Source organism: Lissotriton vulgaris, chromosome 7 (genome assembly GCF_964263255.1).
Source record: "Lissotriton vulgaris chromosome 7, aLisVul1.2, whole genome shotgun sequence".
Classification (NCBI taxonomy): Eukaryota; Metazoa; Chordata; class Amphibia; order Caudata; family Salamandridae; genus Lissotriton; species Lissotriton vulgaris.
In genome coordinates, this window is record NC_141695.1 from 1,530,795,818 (window position 1) to 1,530,810,994 (window position 15,177).

Here is a 15,177-nt window from a genome sequence, read left to right on the forward strand (position 1 = left end):
ACCTATGGGCTATCCCATTGCTTGTTTTTGGTAGACACAGGGAGATTAAGTGATTTGCCCAGGGTCGAACCTTGGTTTCCAGCACCAATGTCGGCAATCTAGCCCACGGACAACATCCTCTCCCTACTTTTTGTCTGTGCTCTAAAGAAGCCATAACCTCATGATCATAAAACGTGAGAGAATATACTGAGTAAATAATTCAAATAAAGTAAGTGTCAAAAAGAAGATTGTGCTGGAGGAGGTGTACTCTGATATTCACATGTCTGTGTGATTCAATGCATCCACAAGTACCCGAGTTCAGAATGTGCATTGTACAATTTTAATAAATGCCTTTCAATCCAAGGATATAATCTGATGAACAAAAGTGATAAAAGACTCCATGTTAATCAAATTCACATTTTTTAACTTTTAGGAGCCTTTGTCATATTTTTACATGCTTGTTGAACGATTTACTTATCAAGACATTTACATGGCTCGGCCGTGATGGTCCTAGAGCCAAGTGACGTCCCAAGGTTAGAGGTGGCTCGGCTCACCTTAACAATGTATTGGCTTGCACACCTCTAGTGATAATGAGCTGTAACTGTGAACTTCATTTTTTAATAAATGCTGTTGTACTCTGCTTTGCTGTGTTAAAGTTTATGAATCTAGTGCACTAGTGGTTGTGTGAAGTCAAATGGGGGAGGGTAAGATGTGCTTCTGAGGGCCCATGTTCTTCAACACTGACACAATTCAGACTTCCTCTCCCCTCCCCCTGTTGCTTGGTCAGTATGGGGGCCCGGGCTCGAAGAGCAGGTAGCAGGAAGAAGGGTGTGGGTGTGAAAGAGCTTTCTGTTTCCTGTCTGGCATGAGGGAGAGGCCAGAAGAGAAAGACGGGTTACTGAAGAGCGAACGAAAACAACAGCCAATGAGGACGGGGTACAGACTGATACCTAAACAAAGGCATAAAGTGGGAGGAGAACGTCTCTACAGGGAGCACCGAGACGTACCCGACTGTGAGATAGAGCAGGAAATTGTCAGGAGAGAGGGATAAAAAGAAAAGAAGAAAACGCTTAGCACGGAGGGGCCAAGAGACCAATCGGAGACAAGGGGGCTGCAACTGAGGCCGGATCACAACTATTTTGACTTGCTCGATTTCTTGTCGGTGGTGATGAGTTGGTGAGTTATGGGAGTACTTGTTCCAAACACCTTTTACAACGGTATTTTGACCAAATGATTTTGAAAGTGGTACAGGGGTAAGCACGTTGGTGCATATTTGTAATGGGTATTTTGTTGTGTTGGTGATATACATATACTGTTGTTTTTGTGCTGCTGTGCGTTGCCCTGCGTTATGGTAAAACCATTGTTGTGTTTTACTGTAGTTGTGGTGCAGCATTTTGTTTTGTTGGGATTTGTCCTGTTATGTTGTAATTGTGTTTTTGCCTTCCTTTTATGTTTAGTTGTTTACTTTAGATAAGTCAACATATTTACAGCCAAGAGGAAAACAAAATAGACTTGATAGAAATATTCTCAGGCACTGAGGGTTGATTGGTATCTAAGATAGCTTGATGGGCACGGCAAAACAGATGGACTGGGATCAAAGCCATACTGGCCATATGGGGTATCGGGCGTTAGCTTGGGAGGCTGTGGAAGGGTAGGCGGCTGCTTTTGTTACTGGGGGCGTTTGTTGCAGTGCTGCAGTTTTAAAAGCACTGCATATTTCCTTGATTATCCAACAGTTTTCAGGCAACAATGCAAGTGCCAAGATAATTCTGGTGATTGAAGTATCTGCTGGAGAGGGAAGGAAGTTTTGTCTAGTGGCCGTTTTGACTCATCTAAGGTAGCGCAGAGGGTTAATATGCCTGCTGTAAAGAGCATGTACTATGCTGATCACAGAACAGTATTTTATGTGCATTGCTCAGTGATTTCCCACTTTCGTCACAGAGATCCTTTTGTTACTGTGCAGTTCATAAATTACAATCATAATCTAGATTTGGAAAGTTATGTTGTTTCTATCAGCCTGATTCATGAAGTAAAATTGCGACCGCAATCGTAGCGAAAATGCAATTGCGGGCGCAATTTCCGTAATCGGCATTCAACATCAAAATTGCGAACTCGCAAACACATAATAGCGAATTCGCTATTATATTCGCAGAATCCCGGTAGGAGAGCATTAGCGAATCGGAAAAAGCGACAAACCACGGATTCTGCGAAATAAATAGCGAATTCGCTATACAATCGCAATCGGTATTCATGAAAAATCGCAAATAGCGAAAAACCCAAAAATCGCAGTTTGCGCTGCTCAAATTAAGGACAAAGCAGGTGGTAACCATAAAAGCCATGCAAAAATTACATTTAAAAAACCGTTGGCCAATCACCAACAGGGTCAGGCCTGACCAATCACACATAAGGACAATCAGCAGCAGCAGCATTAGGAGTTCCACAATGCCAGGAATGTACATGGTGGTGAGGCGTCGAAGGCTACAACGATTAGCACGGAGGAGACGCAGGATCCAGAACAGGATTTTCCGCCAGCGGGTCACCTTGCTGGGCCAAACCAGAGAGCAGATATATGCAAAATACAGGCTGAATGGGGAAATGATAATGCAGCTAATACAGGACCTTGACCCCCTGATGCAGCACCCAACAAGCCGTACCAATGCGGTGCCTACACATGTGCAGGTATTGTGTAGCCTGCACCTCCTGGCCTCCGGGAGTTTCCAGGGGATAGTAGCGGCTGCTGGGGGGGTATCCCAGCCCACCATGTCACGCTGCCTCCACACTTTTGTTGACGCCATGCTCACCCAGCTACACTGTCACATCAAATTTCCCGCCAGCCAACAGGAATTGGACTTGACCAAGCTACAATTCTACAATGTAGCCCATTTTCCACATGTACTCGGATGCATAGACTGTACCCACGTCGCCATCTGCCCACCAGCTGCCACAAAGTATATGTTCCGCAATAGAAAGTCCTACCACTCCCTCAACATCCAGATGGTCTGCAATGCTCATACATACATCACTGACATTATCGCACAGTACCCAGGGAGTAGCCATGACTCCTTCATATTCCGGCACAGCGGCCTCCACACACGACTGGTCAGCGGAGAGTTTGGGGAAGGACACCTACTTGGTAAGTACACTTTGTCGACAATGTCACATTGCTATGAAGTAACAGCGCAGCACAGGCAATCACCATCTGCTCCTCTCATTCAGGTGACAGTGGCTACGCCCTTCGTGAATACCTCCTGCCCCATACCTCAACCCTGCTACACCACAGCAACGGCGCTACAATATTGCACACATACGGACAAGGAATTGCATAGAAAGGACATTTGGCCTGCTCAAGAGCAGGTTCCGCATACTGCACAAGACAGGTGGGGCCATGTATTACAGTCCTGCAGTGTGCTGCCGCATTGTGGCTGTCTGCGCAATACTACATAACATTGCAACCAAGCGCCGGATACCTGTCGACATCTCTGGCAGTGAATCTGAAGGGGACAACCGGCCACCTGCACATGCGCGTCATGCACGCGGGGAGAACCCAGCTGAAGGCCACAGACGTCGCAACCACATCACAGTGAACAGTTTCTAGTGCACCCTCTTCCCTCACCCCACAAATCACTAATGCATGCAAAATGTAATAATGACACAACGCTAATGTGTGCTGCAAAATAAATGTATTTGTTTAAATCACAAAAAAGGTACCAGTTCAACTATCTTCCACTAACAGTATTACTGCATACTGCAGTGTCAAAGGACAGGGCAGGCTTATAGTCAGCCTGTGCCTGTTATTGTAAAATGTACTCAAGTGCGCCTCCTGCGCGTTCCGCCCAAGCGCCTCTGAGGCGCATCCTCTTCCGGGGCGTCTGGACCTGGCGTGGGCCTGGTGCTGCGCCTGAGTGGCGGGACTTGTGAGGCAGAGTGGCTGCTGATGCTGGATGCCCCCTCACTAACATCATCACCCCCAACAGTGGCAGGTAGAGCAGGAGGGTGTAGTGCCGTAACCGCCGTGGTCAGGTGCTCCAGGACCCTGGTCATGTCCTCTAAGCACTGGACGAATTGGTGCTGCTGCGCTAGTGACCGCCGTGACAACTGTGAAGTTGCATTGGCTGCAACATAATTTGACCTGCTGTAGGAGGCCAGCCGGCTCGTGAGCTGATGGTGGGGCCGGCGTGCTGCACTGCGTTGAGTAGTCATCGCAGCAGTGTTGGCCTCCATGGCTGCAGTCATGCGGGCCATTCCCTCCCCCACACCTGCCATGGCTGCAGTCATGTTGTCCATGCGGTCCCCCATACCTGCCATGGCCGCCGTCATGCGGTCCATGCGGTCAGCGACTCCGGCCACATTGCGCCCAATCTTGTGGAGCTGGAGCTGAATGGCACCTTGCTGCCGTGCCTAGCGCTGATGGATTCTCAACATGCGTCTTTCGACGCTCATACGCGCCAGCCCCTGTCCATTGCCCCTCCGGCTGATTGCTGCAGTGGTGTGCTGGCGAGACCTGCCACGCCTGCACTGCTGGCCTGACACTGTGGCTGGCCGCTGTTTTGCAACTGTTGCGGGCCCAGATGTTGTAGCACCAGCTGCTGGTGGTGTCACAGCAGGCGTTGCTGGTGCGGCAGGGACTGGAGGCACACTTGTCGCGGGCCTGGCTGCGGCTCTAGGTGGTGCACCAGATGCAGGGGGCACAATAGTCGCAGGCCTGGCTGTGGCTGTAGGTGGTGCGCCAGATGCAGGGGGCACAATAGTCGCAGGCCTGGCTGTGGCTGTGGGTGGTGCGCCAGATGCAGGGGGCACAATAGTCAAAGGCCTGGCTGTGGCTGTAGGTGGTGCGCCAGACGCAGGGGGAACACTGCTGGTGGACCTGGCTGCTGGTGTTGTTGCAGCGGCAGGGGCTGGTGCCTGTGTTTGTGGTTGCACCTCCTCCTCCTGGGCCTCCTCATCAATTTGCAGCCTTTCACTGTCGCTGCTTTCAGCGCCACCTGTGAGGGTAAGTGGACGATCATTAGTTGCATGTATCTGTCAGACGTGCAGTTGCTACATGCATGCTGGGTGACATTCCCTGAATGGCTGTGGCTTTGCGTACTTTGGAACCTGTCTGGCTGCATTGTGGTACTACTACATTGTGGCCACACTACATCTCCCACAATGCTTCAGGGCATTCCCTGATGTGCAACAATGGCATGACTATGGGACATTATGGGAGCCTATTTGGTCATGGACATTCATAGGGGACAGGGTCGCAGTCGCATGCCACTTACCTTGGGTGTCTTGGGTGGTGCGGGATGAGTCCAGACGTGTGAAGCCAATGCACGCCTCCCTCTCAAGGGTGTCTTCCACCTGGTCCTCCATGGGTGTGTTAGGAGGGACTGTAGGTCCGCCACCTCCAGTGCCCGACGACTCTCCAAGGCGCTCCGCCACCTTCTCTTTGGCACGACCTCGGAGGTCGTACCATCTTTTTTTCAGTTCGTCTAGTGACCTATCGGCCACACCCACGGAGTTGACGGTGGAGGCAATTCCCTGCCATATCCTCCTTTTTTCTTGCTCCGGGACCCTCCTGGAGTCTTTACCAAAGAGTTTGTCGTGGTTGGCCACCACCCCTTCAATCAAATGTTCGAGCTCCTGCTCTGAAAATTTGAGCTTCCTCTTCCGCCCTGTGGTGTTGCTGGGGCCAGGAAAAGGTTCCTCTGACATGGCAGCAATGTAGTTGCAGAGTACAAATCACCAGAATAGCAGCAGCTCTCCCACTTGCTCCCTCGAGGTCTGCCTCACTGTGGTGAATGGGGGTGGGAACTGGCTGCTTCCTGGTTGTGATGTCATCACTGTGCTCGAAATGCGACTTCCCGCTTTCCCGATCTCGCGATTTTGCGATCTCGCAAATAGCGATATCGCTATTTGCGAGTTCGCAATCCCGACGCGGGTAGCCGGAAATTGCGATTTTTCTGTAAATGTAAATGTAAATGTATAGGCATTTATATAGCGCACTACTTACCCGTAGGGTCCCAAGGCGCTTCGACCGCTGCGAAACCCTTCCTGGCTTCCCTGAGAGATGGTCCCTTAATGGGTATATCCAGGGTGAGACCAGGCATCCCCGGCGGTCTGGTGGGGCCGTTAGTGAAGATGAGGCAAGCTAATGCCCAGAGTTGCCGAGTGTGATCGCTGATCAGAGTGGGCACCGAGGCGAGAGAATTATCGAGTCCGCTGACCCTGGTCCAGAAACCTGCCGCGCCGGGAATCGAACCCTGGTCTGCGATTATCGGTAATCGCAAACGGAATTTGCGCCCGCGTGCGAATCGCATTTTTTTATCGCTAATCTTCATGAATTCAGATTTGCGATTTCTCAATAGCAAATTGCAATTTTTCGCTATTTGAGAATCGCAAAACCTGTTTTTCATGAATCAGGCGGTATGTCTTTTGTTATCCTAATTCTGCTAAAAAGGGTTTGTTTGGTAGTTCATGGTGGGATTTATCGAACCAACCGGGAGAGAAGGCGCGCTGGATTTGAATGCGCTACTAGTCAGAAATCTTCCTCATTAATGGGATGGATGGAACAGGAAATTCGGAGCAGATTATCAATTCATAATCTGGAGCCCTGATGATGTCGAAGTGTGGACGAAACACGTTTTTGTCTGATTTATTTTTTCACTATATTGTGTAGATCTAACAATTTGAAAGGTTTTTGAAACTAACCAGAGTTTGAAATTCATCAAAGACTGGCTACAATTTTTTTTTGTTGCATAAAACCATTACTTGAATAATAGATTTGTGAACATTGTGAACCGAGGTGCTCCTTTCAGGATAGGTTATGAATTCTTGTTGGTTAGTGGCCCTGTGGCGGTAGGACCATTGAAAGTTGAGCGTTGATGAACTACCTAATCGACTAACCGGTATTACACACCATTGCCTATCGAGTTGGATGAATTGTTTCGATAGAGATACATTCTTTTTATTAAAGTCAACTCTAACCACTGTGTTACATTCTGAATCCAGAGTTTGTGCTTCTCCAGATCAAGCACTATTAAAAAATACTTAACAGAATGGATGACGTGAATCCTACACTTTGTAGGACCCTTTGTCTTATGTAAGATTTTCGATGCACTGATTTTCACATGCATGATTTGATGTCTTTGTATGTGTATGTGGAGATCCTTTTTACTGTTTCTACAGTCCTGTTGGTTGCTGGCTGTGCGGGACTCTTTTCTGGGCTGCCATTTACATCGGAGGAATTCGTGGTGGGTCTCAGGGCCACGCGATATCCATCACCGCACTGCACTGCTTCATCGCCCTAAAATGACTACAACACCCAGGGTGCAACATCGTCACCACAGCTGCCGCAAGTGAGGGGGAGGCATGGTCATCCCGCATAATGAGCTGCCTCTCCCCCTGCAGCGCAGGAGATTCTTTTTTTGCTGTTTCTACAGTCCTGTTGGTTGCTGGCTGTGCGGGACACTTTTCTGGGCTGCCATTTACGTCAGAGGAATCCCTGGTGGGTCTCAGGGCCACGCATTATCCACCTCTGCATTGCACTGCTTTATCGCCCTGCATGAGGACTACAACCCCCAGGATGCAACATCGTCACCGCAGCTGTCGGGAGTGAGGGGGAGGTGTGGTCATTGCGCATAAAGGGCTGCCTCTCCACCTGTGGCGCGGGAGATAATTTTTGCTGTTTCTTTAGTCCTGTTGGTTGCTGGCTCTGCGGGATGTTTTTCTGGGCTGCCATGTATGTCGGAGGACTCCCTGGTGGGTCTCAGGGCCATGCAATATCCATCCCTGCACTGCACTGCTTCAGTGCCCTGGGTGAGGACTACAACCCCCAGGGTGCAACATCGTCACCGCAGCAGCCGTGAGTGAGGGGGAGGCGTGGTCATCACGCATAAAGTGCTGCCTCCCCCCTCTGCAGCACAGAAGATCCTCTTCGCTGTTTCTACAGTCCTGTTGGTTGCTGGCTGTGCGGGACGCTTTTCTGGGCTGCCATTAACATCGGAGGACTCCCTGGTGGGTCTCAGGGCCACGCAATATCCATTTCTGAACTGCACTAGTTCATCGCCCTGGGTGAGGACTACAACCCCCAGGGTGCAACATCGTCACTGCAGCTCCCGTGAGTGAGGGGGAGGCATGGTTATTGCGCATAAAGTGCTCTCTCTCCTCGCGCAGCACGAGACGCGCGTGGGACGAGGCCCAGACCAAGGGCGGGCCTGTCTGAGCCTATCAGAGGCTGAAGGAGGGTGGGCCACATTATTTGGTTTTGCTATTGGCAGGACCCATTCATTTACTGTACACAGACTTTTTGTTGTGGAAAACAGTACCTTGACCGAGACTTGAGACTGATAGACTGAGGAAAGAAGGCGTAGGGTAACTATATTATATTATCATGTGTTAAAACATCCTCTTTGGGGTCATGGCACAGAGGGAATTAGTCAAGAGGAAATCGCTAGCAGGTCAAAGGGTGGTAGGGACTCTAGATGCCTTCCATCAGAGGGCTTGGTCAGATCTTACCCATGAAATCTCTCTCACCAAGCGTAGACTTTCCCTTGAGCCCCAACCCCCTCCCCTGCAACCTGATACTTCTGGTTGCATAAACTCGGGTGTCCATATGTTAGATCTGGTTCCTCTGTTAGATCTTCCACACTCCTAACAGCCATTTTTCTGTCCAACCAGGTTCCTGTGTTAAGTGCTGCCCCAGAGACAAGTGAAACAGCCATTAGATCAAAAGTGCATACCAGAAGTCAAATAAGTAAGATCCCACAAGGGAATAGCACTTTTGCCCAGCCCAAGAAACGGAAAGGACCTGGTCCTGGTAAACAAATGTATCCACTATCGAAAAGAGGGCGTAGAGGTGTAGCCAGAGAGTTGTTGAGGACAACCATGGATATAACTGGAAATACAGTGGTCAATACTGCCTCTTCTCCATCACTCTTACCTTCCTTGTCATTCAATGATAGTGAAGGGTTCTGGTCTAAATTGGGCGACGTTGTATCAGCTTTATTGAACCCACTGATGCAAAAGTTGTCTAAATTGGAAGAGGATATCGATAAACGTGCAAGTGTTGTTTCCCTGGCCCTGCAGAAGCAGTCAAGCCTCAATAACATCTACTCCTCTCAGATAACCCTGGTTAGATCCACCAGCTCTAAATCTGTTCAACAAACTGGGTCTAACTGTAATCCAATCGGCGAATCCACCAACCCTGGTTTAGGTCTTGTAATGGCTTCTCCTGCTATTTCTTCTAACAGCCAAGACACTAACTGCACGAGGGCAACTTTTTCGAAGGCCACGGACTTAGCCGATATTCAAGTACACAAGAACAGTGCCCAAACATCCAAAAACATCTCTCCCTAATAAGCTTAAACAGGTACGCACTGAGGAAACACAGTCTCAAAGGAATAAGGGTGTTTGTTATTGCAGCACATAAAGAGCTCTTCGAAGCTCTACATACAGTCATCTCAAAACATAGTCGTACTGGAAGGCTTGCCAGTGTAAGGGATCGCAACTGGTTTAATGAGGACTGCAATAGAGCTAAGAAGGCATTACAAATAGCAGTTAGAGAGCGCTCTAGACCTGACATATTTCTGCTCGTAACATTTATAGAGTAGCACTCAGTAAAGCCAAGCGTAAAAACGCTGACCCAAATTGGAACGATCTGGTCTTGGCAGCCCAAGCTAGAGATAGCTGAATGTTTTGGCTTATTGTATCCGAGGGCAGCGCGGAGAATTTTACATCCAATAACCATCATATCCAGCCGGAGGTTTGGGTGGACCATTTTTCCAGTTGAAATTCTCATGATGTGGTTATCGTAGGCCCACATATCAGCCAGGCTACTTCAACCTTAGATATCATTGTTTCTGATGTGAACACAAATAATCCATTGCTTGTCTTTAGCTTAGATGACACTGTGTCAGCAATCAGTAAAATAAAAACAGATAAAGCCCCCGGACTTGATTTGATACCGGGTGATCTGTACAAATCAGAACCCACGAAATGGGCACCGTATATAAACCTTCTGTCCAATTGTATTCTGGATGGTGGGGATATTCCGGAAACATGGAGGGGGCAGAAGTAATAACTATTTTTAAAAAGAGCGATTCTGCTATCCCCTCCAATTATAGACCTATCAGTCTAATAGACAATTTACAGAAGGTTTTTGCCATACAAGTTTTAGACAAACTTCAAGAATGGATGGATGATAATATGGTATTGTCTCCAGCCCAGGTGGGCTTTCGTGCTAAGATTAGCACGTGCGACCAAGCTTTCAGATTTTCTCTGCTAGCATGGAAGTACGCGCTTCTTAGGAAACAGCGGCTTTAAGTAGCTTTTGTGAACCTACAAGCTCCATTTGATTTGGTTCCGCGCAATTTGTTGTGGAAGACCATGCTTGATCAAGGTGCCCCGGAAGACTTGGTGACCATGATTGGCAGACTGCATAAGGATAATTAGGCCCAGGTCAGGTGAGGAAAAAACAGGGAATTGACAGAGATGATTCCGATTCAACATGGGATGCATCAAGGGGGTGTTCTTGCCCCTACATTGTTTTCCCTGTTGATTAATGATGTGGTGAGTTTTTTAATGGGCTGAAGAACGATGCCCCTTCATTGAATGATGCAAAAGTCCCCATCCTGCTCTTTGCAGACAAATTTTTATTAATATCCACAACCCCTATGGGCTTACAGGTCTTATTGGATACATTTCTGAGCTTTTGTAAGGAGGAGAAACTGGAACTGAACACATCAAAAACAAAGTTTATGGTGTTCGGCAAAGTACCGGTGGCACACAGGAGATTAAGATCTTAGATGAACCTATGGAATGGGTAAAAAGCTTTGACTACTTAGGTATAGGCTTGAATGAAACGCTTAGTTGGGAATATCAACTGATCAAGAGCTTCCTAACACTATGCCAGAGGTCCAAATCAGTACTACGATTTTTCCAACAATCTTATACCCAACTCCTCTCTCCGGCCCTCAAAATGTATCGTGCAAAAGCCCAAAGTGGTGCTCTGTACGGAGCTGAGATATGGGAATTTACTCCTGTAAATAAATTAACGATTTGTGAGAATAATTTTGCTGGGGCTCTCATCTCGCTACCTGTTACAACACCACTCTTGGCTTAAAGAGAATTGGCGATTTGGCCGCCTTGAGACCCCGAATTTACTAGTTGCATCTATGGACTACTCCCCAATTAATTGACTATTTTAACTCCGTACGGGAGGTCCTGGCGATCAACGGCGCAAAACATCTTCCTTGGTTTAAACATATTGCTAAATGGTGTAAACTACTGAACTTAATGGGTTTGTGGGATTACCCCGAAAGGACCACTAGACGTGACATCTTGACCCTTAAAGCTATGTATTGGAAGGTAGTGGGGGAGCATTATACTAATAATCAAACCAGCGGCCAGTTAACATCCAACTTTTTAAATATAAAATCATGTTCCTTATTTGAACTTTTTCTTGACTTGATTTCACCCCCCCCCACTTGCTAAAAGTTTGTATATTAGGTTTAGATATGGTAACTTGCTATTGAAATTTCCGGGGAAAGAGGAGATCGACTTAGTTTTAGACACTTATCCTGCCTGCAGTGAAGTTGATGAAACTGAAGAACACATTCTGTTTTTTTGTCCCAAGTATCGGCAGTCACGTAGGAGATGGATTAGACCAATATGCCTCAATATGGGTGCGAGGCAGTACCAGACTGCGTTCAGAATTTTAAAAACAGATACTTCTGGGCCAAACGTTTTTGCTCTTAGCCGTTTTCTATTCTCCTTCTGGCTAGTTCGCAATGTTTTTTTATTATAGTTGTGTCGCCGCATCTAACTCCTTTTCTTTTTTATGCTGTACACATATTTTAAATACAAAGCTTGGTAGACACGGTTTTGTATCCCATATGTTTGTTGGTTGTATAGCACTTCCTTTTAAGTAAGATTAGGTTGATTGTATTTATGTATCCATGTACCCATGCCTTTTATCCTAATTCGGGATGTCATTTGTACTTGTGTTTGCAAAGGTTTAATACTATTTTAATTGTAAATTTACCTATGTTTTATTTTTGTATACTTTGATGCTTTTTGTACAAATAACTGAATAAAGTTATTTATGATGATGTGTATGTGATGTAAAATGCTCCAACTCCCTACAAAGGTATGAGAGGTGCTATAAAACAAACGAAATACATGTCAGAGAGGGGCTATGGATGAATGAGAGGCACTATTGGAGGGTGATAGTGAGGGAATCATTCAAGAACCCCTATAGAGATTGCCATTTCCTGGTGCACTGTAGGGTCATCTTTTACTATGCTTTAAAAAACGAAAACAATTGAATATATAATAAAAAAATGTGTTGTAGGATGCACCATTTTTTCTAATTTTTCCCAAATTTTCTTGGGGTAAACACTACCCCCCCCCCCCCAAAAAAACCCCTCTCTTAGTAGACATGCTCGCTCGTATGCACTGTATGGGGGCTAGTCTGCCAACATCTTCCAGGGCTGCTTTGAGTTCCCAGTATGGCCCTAACAGGAATGAAGCTCCAAGTACCTATCAGTGCCAAGATTAATTTAAATAATGCACACATCACTTTTTATTTTACTCATTCTTAAACAAAAAGCAGCACATACTTGAATGTTCCTATGAGAGGCAACCAGTTATCTCTTTCTAAGGTGGTAAAATATAACTGTTCCAGCTCTTCAATTCTGTACGATGCCAGTCAGCCCAAAGCGCTCACAGTGCTCACTTTATGTGATACAGCCCCTTGTCTCTAAAGAGAAGAGAAACGGAGCCGACCACTGAATTCCTAGAGAACAAAAACCACTCCATGAAGAGAATAGGAAAACAAATTTCATTGCAAAGTGACCCAATCGCTATAGAGGCGAAAAATCAATTGTCAGTGTCGGTTGTAGGTGGGAAATGGGTGGGGCGAGGAAACACAGAGGGGGGAGAAAAAGGTTGCAGGTGAGGGGAGAGAAGGACAATCAAGAGACAATAATGGAAAAGCACACAGACAACTGACTGGCAGGTGGGGAAGCACACAGACAATGTAGGGTAGACTGACTGGATAGCACACGGACAACAGAGGTTGAATGGGTAGTGATTAAGAAGAAAACAGACATCAGAGCATGGAAGGGTGGCAATAGGGTTGCACAGGGACAAAGGAGAGGGAGCAGGGGAAGCTAGAACGGCAACAGAAAGTGAGTGGGCGGGGCAAAGTAAGAATGGCAACTCTGAATGGGAGGACAAATGGAGAAATACACTGGTGATAAAGTGGGCGAGACAGCTGGAAAAGACAAGCACTCTTGTAGAGTGCTTCACCAAAAAGAATCAAGTAGGGCCTGAAAAAGGAGCAGTGAAAGGACACTTGTCCATGCTTTAAGGGAAGGACAAATGCCAGGGGAGCAAGGAAAGGCCACAGTAGCAGAAAAATAAGAAACAAGCAATGAGAGCAATTGTAACAATGTGCCTCTTTGCATGTTCACACAGACCCTTTTTGGACTGATGCTGCTGGTTTTTTGACTCCGAGAGTGCACTGAGGCTTGCTAACCAGACCCCAGTGCTACCGTTCTAACCTCTTTCAAAATACATGTCGAAATGGCTACCCCCGATTGGAAGAGACAGACTTACTTATAAGTTGCTAGTCTATGGTGTGAGAAGTTGGCCTGATATATGATGTCCACTATTCTAGTGGGCATCTTGCACCAGTCCAATAGACCCTTATTGATGGTAGGTTATAAAGTCAACCTTATAGAAAGCTATGCTAGTGGTAGCTGTGGAGAGCAGCCTTCAGGCTAAGACTTGGAGACAAGTTAAGCAAGTTGCTAACCAGGGGTGGCACAATACCTGCTGCAGCCCCTCATAGGCCTAGGGTGCACCTATGTCCTGGGTACCTATGGTACACTAGACAGGGGCTCACAAGGGTGACCCAGTAACCAATCTGGTAAGTACCTAAAGTACATGGAGTCCATTTTATAGAGAAAGCAGATAGACTGGGGCCCTGAATAGCAGGGTCCCAGTCCAACTAAATCGAAAACCAGCAAAATACCTGGCAAAAAGTGGGGGTAATCATTAAGTCAGATATCCACCTTCCTACATATGGTGTCCAGGGCATGTAAGACTGAGTGCCCACACAGGGATGTGGCACTGATTGTGCCACCCTGTGTGTGACAAAGTATAAAATGGCTACCAGCCTGCCAATGCAGACTGGAGGGGCAGTGGTAACACTGCTAGTTAGATTTTGCCATTCAAGCTAATGGCAAAGACCCCACTTCCCTTAACAATATATGAAAGTCTCCTCTAAGGAAGGTCTATCGAGCCTTAAGGCAGGGAGTGTATATTATTAAGTAGAACATGTATTTTATATATTCGTCCTGACAACAACACTTCAAAATTGTTCTTTTACTGATGGAGAGTTATTAGTTCCATTGACTAACACAGGGTTATCAGCTAACTACTCAGTCCAGCTAACTTATGAATGGGATTACTTAGATAGGTACTAAAAGATATCAAATTATCATCATGGTGATTCTGCTTTTCTGATCTGATTAGATCTCTCAGCAGCCTTTGACACCATATCTCACAGCATTCTCCATCAACGGCTGTGGGAGATTGGTGTCAGAGGCAAGGCTTTGGCCTGGTTCAAGAGTTACCTTGCGGACCGCCATACATATATCAAGGTCAACTCCTTGGAATCTAGTAGGACTCCTCTCTCTGTTGGGGTTCCACAAGGGTCCATTCTGAGCCCCATGTTATTTAATATATCCCACCCCTTTGGCCAACATTATAAAATCATTTGGTTTTACCACAGTATCCTATGCGGATGATACTCAGGTGCTCCTCACCTGTAGTTTAGATGTCTGCGACACCCGCACTAGATTCAAGAGGTGCATGATTCAGATCAGTGAATGGATGACTGGAAATAAACTCCAACTTAATTATAGCAAGACTGAAATCATGCTATTTGGCAAGGCAAAGACACTATGGTCGCATGATTGATGGCCTCCAGAGCTAGGACCATGCCCCAAACCCAAAGAAGTGGTGCATGACCTGGGAATAACGATCGAATGTGCTCTTTCTATGAAGGCTCAGGTTACCCATGTATCAAGCTCCTGTTATGGAATACTGCGAAAATTGCGGAAGATTTTCAGATGCTACCCATTGAGTCCAGAAAACCTCTGGTTCAAGGACTAGTCGTTAGCCGTCTGGATTATGGCAACGCTATGTGAA

At 46.8% G+C, this 15,177-nt stretch overlaps 1 protein-coding gene across 2 annotated transcripts in view; it reads left to right on the plus strand.

Moving 5' to 3' along the window:
- The first annotated feature begins 871 nt into the window (after positions 1-871).
- Positions 872-15,177, plus strand: part of LOC147705943 (uncharacterized) — a 433,145-nt gene continuing 418,839 nt past the window's right edge. The window contains exon 1 of one of the 2 annotated variants that reach the window (XM_086929001.1): positions 872-1,155. The gene's annotated coding sequence lies outside the window, so the exon portion shown is untranslated. The remainder of the gene's footprint in view (positions 1,156-15,177) is intronic. The other variant, XM_086929002.1, reaches the window with a different exon arrangement.